The sequence below is a fragment of the Syzygium oleosum genome, unplaced genomic scaffold (genome assembly GCF_021117445.2).
Source record: "Syzygium oleosum isolate NSW1041296 unplaced genomic scaffold, Sole_v2.1 Sole_v2.19, whole genome shotgun sequence".
NCBI classification, from domain to species: Eukaryota; Viridiplantae; Streptophyta; class Magnoliopsida; order Myrtales; family Myrtaceae; genus Syzygium; species Syzygium oleosum.
Genome location: NW_026607503.1, coordinates 6705925 through 6710393, shown reverse-complemented (window position 1 = coordinate 6710393; position 4469 = coordinate 6705925).

The window sequence follows — 4469 nt, the reverse complement described above, 5'->3', positions numbered from 1 at the left end:
AATGAGAATCATTTATGAGAGAACTCTTTTTTCAAAACACATGTTCATTTGGAAGTCACGATCTTTGAGGTGGGAAAAAAAAGCAAAAAATCAAAAATTTCAAAACTTCACAGAATGGTTTAGAATCTGTGGCTACCCACTTTGAGAGAAATTTTAATTTTTTTAGGTGCCGAAAAAAATAAAAAAAATAAAAAAATCAAAAATTTCAAAATTTCACAAAATGGCTTAGAATACCGATGACCACCCACTTTGAGCGAACTTTAATTTTTTTTAGATGCCAAAAAAATTTAAAAATAATCAAAAAATCTAAAATTTAAAACTTCACAGAATGTCTTAGAATACCTGCGGCCACCCAATTTGAGCGAAATTTAATTTTTTTTAGGTGTCGAAAAAAATTAAAAAAGCAAAAAATAAAAAATTTCAAAACTTCACAAAATGGCTTAGAATACCTGTGGCCATCCACTTTGACCGAAATTTAAATTTTTTTAGGTGCCGAAAAAAATAAAAAAATAAAAAATAAAAAATTTCACAGAATGGCTTAGAATATCTGTGGCCACCCACTTTGAGCGAAATTTAATTTTTTTTATATGCCAAAATAAATAAAAATAAGCAAAAAAGAAAAAAATTTCAAAACTTCACAGAATGGCTTAAAATACCTGTGGCCACCCACTTTGAGCAAAATTTTATTTTTTTAGGTGCCTAAAAAAATAAAAAAAAGCAAAAAATAAAAAAATTTTAAAACTTCACAGAATGGCTTAGAATACCTGTGGCCATCCACTTTGAGCGAAATTTAAATTTTTTTAGTTGCCAAAAAAAAATAAAAAAATAAAAAATTTCAAAACTTCACAAAATTGCTTAGAATACCTGTGGCCACCCACTTTGAGCGAAATTTAATTTTTTTTAGATGCTGGAAAAAAATAAAAATAAGCAAAAAAGCAAAAATTTCAAAACTTCACAAAATGGCTTAGATTACCTGTGGCCACCAACTTTGAATGAAATTTTATTTTTTTTAGGTGCCGAAAAAAAGAAAAAAAAAGCAAAAAATCAAAAATTTCAAAACTTCACAGAATGGCTTAGAATAAATGTGGCCATCCACTTTGAGTGAAATTTAATTTTCTTTAGGTGCTGAAAAAAAATTAAAAAATCAAAAATATAAAAAAAATCGAAAATACCATTTGGGCACCTAAAAAAAATTAAATTTCACTCAAAGTGGGTTGCTAGAGGCATTCTAAGTCATTCTGTGAAGTTTTAAAATTTTTGATTTTTTTACGTTTTTATTTTTTTTTCAGCACCTAAAAAAATTTAAATTTCACTCAAAGTGGGTGGCCACAGATATTCTAAGTCATTCTGTGAAGTTTTGAAATTTTTTATTTTTTGATTTTTTTTTCACCTCAAAAAATTAAAATTTCACTCAAAGTGGGTGGCCACAGGTATTCTAAGCTATTCTGTGAAGTTTTGAAATTTTTTAGTTTTTGAATTTTTTTGGGCACCTTAAAAATTTTAAATTTCACTCAAAGTGGGTGGCCACATGTATTCTAAACTATTCTGTGAAGTTTTGAAATTTTTGATTTTTTGATTTTTTTTGGGCACCTAAAAAAATTTAAATTTCACTAAAAGTGGATGGCCACGGGTATTTTAAGCCATTCTATGAAGTTTTGAAATTTTTGATTTTTTGAATTTTTTTGGAAAAATTCAACAAATTTCCTATTTTCCCGAAATCTGAATTTTTTTATTTTTTGGAAATTGTGATGAATTTTTCTAGAATTTTTCAATTTTTTTGGATTTTTTAAATATTTTTGAGATTTTTAGGAATTTTTTGGATTTTCTAATTTTTTTACTCCATTTCTAAAAAAATGGATTTTTGTTCCTGGAAATAGAATTTTGTGTTGTTTATCAAACGGGTTTTTGTTTTAGGAAATAGAAATTTTGTGTTGTTATCAAACGGGTTTCTGTTCTAAAAATAGAAATTTTTGGTCATTATCAAACGGATTTCTTTTCTCAGAAACTCATCCTGGAACCAGAAATAGAAAAATCTATTTCTATTTCAGGAACTCATTCTGGAATAGAATAGTTATCATTCGCTACCTTAGAGTCCTTGAAATCACCCTTTTGGATTGAAGAAGATGGATGACTAAACTTCACGGAATGTTGGGCTCGGATGAAGTGTAGAACAACGACCTTCTTACGGTGTATTCTATAAAACTATAGTCACACATCTCCGGTCTTAATTTCACCATATTCTTCTAAACATGTCAAGATCCAAACTATACCTCTTCACAACAGCAAAATTTAGTTATTTCACCGAAATGAAGCCAATCAAAATGGATTTCACTGAAATTATAGCATGTTTCAAGTGCATGGTCGAACTGTTGTCAACAATACACAGAATTACATTGGTAGAAATTATTAAAGCGATGAAACACTTCTCCCACAAAGGGGGTCACAAGGTCTAGCCAAGTATCTTCAAGCATGGAGATAAATTGTCTTCGTTCATTCCACTTCCATGGGTCAATCTTATATGTTTTAATATTAATGCTCAAATTAACATGACCTTGCAATTAAATCAACGTGAAATCACCAGAAAAATAAACGATGAACGATAAAAGACATCAGAGATTTACGTGGTTCAGTCCGAGTGTCGGTGTTTGCTTAATGGGGAGAACTAGCAGTAAATAATCAATTATAATCGGAGAATCAAAGTTATCATTGCTTACACACTCAAGTATTTCAGATACATAGGTTACACCAAAGCTCAAAGTATTTTCAAATAAACAACTCAGATTGGATGTAAAATTCATGGCACAAATTATTGGGTGTTCAAGCGCGGCTTCTGCGTATTTCACGGCATGCTCACACATGGACAAACAACACTCCAAATCTATAATGTTCGTTCTTTGACTTCTTCAGACCAGCCATAAAAAGAAGAGACAATGACACAAAGAGTCCCTGAACTTTGATTCAACGTGCAAGTGATCCTTAAACTTTTAATTTGTTCAATATAGTCCATGAACTTTAACCAAATATTCTATGTGATCCCTGAACTTTTAATTTGTTTAATGTGATCCCTGAACTTTTGGTACATGTTCAATGTAGTCCCTGAAGTATATGAAAATATTCAATGTATTATTTGAACATGAATTAATTGAAGGACTATATTGAACATTTTTATATAGTTTAGGGACTAAATTGAATATGCACCAAAAGTTCAGGGATAATATTGAACAAATTAAAAGTTTAAGAACCATATTACATATTTGGTTAAAGTTCAGGGATCACATTATATATTGGGTCAAAGTTCAAGAACTGTTTGTGTCATTTTTCATAAAAGGAAAACACACAAAACTCAATAATAAATACTTAAAGAAAGTGAGCCCCAGATCTCCAGGTTTGACCGAAGAGGTCGAAGAAACTTCCTTTTATATATGTCTCTGAAGATTGTGTTTGACCGATTGATATTGGAAGCTTATTTCATGTCTTCTCATGTGCCAGAGATAAGCTAACATCCAAACTTTCCAAATTAACATTGGTTCGAGTCTTATTTAACGGCTCAAGGAAATATTTTCGAATTTTATCCTCCATTTTTCTCCATAAAGTGATTGGGGCCTTATCGACATATTGGTGAATTTGCTTTTCACGTCTCCACCAAGCTATGGCCTTGCCTCCAAATCGCATAGCAATGATGCCCACTCGACGATCTTCTAGGAAAATCTTATGGTCAAAAACTTCATTCACAAGTGTCAACCAATCGACAATTTCATTAGCAAAATCGGTATCCGAAAATTCTGAAATTTCTCTCTTGATTTCATTTTCTCAATCTGGTTCACGAACTTCTTGTGCGTGATATAAAGCATTACTCCTTCGGGGAAAAGATTGCACACTTTCTGAAGAAGGAGAATCACCACTGGATTCTCCAACTCTGGAACGGGGCAGAGGGTTGTTTGCTTCAGCCCTCAGATACTGAACTTCACAGATTGAATCATTGATTTGTTATTGCATATGCTGCTTCAAGTTACCAGCAAGTGTGTGCACTTCGTTCAATGGAATGGTCCTGCCACCTTGACATTTTGCTTATCTTGGAGGCATTGTTCTCTCCTTCAAAGCTTTGATACCAAATGATGTAGTCCAAGGTTGAGTACTCAATCAATAGGATCTAGAGAGTGACTTGCACACACGAAAATTCCATCACAAAAACGAGCAACAATTTCAGCTTTGCGCGAATTCGGTAAAATGGTCGTAACTTTGTCAGTACAGATTGGAATGATCTAATTCCAAAGCCAAAGAATGAAGACTCATGGATCTACAACTTTTATGTTTTGAGTTTTCTCAAATATGCACTGTATGATTGTCGATATTGGAAGGAAGTCGACGAATGTGAATGGACAGAATGCAGAAAAAAAGAAAAAAAAGATAGGAACTTCAATGGTTGCTCTTCAAAGCCTCCAAGGAAGTTGAAATGACATCAATTCTTC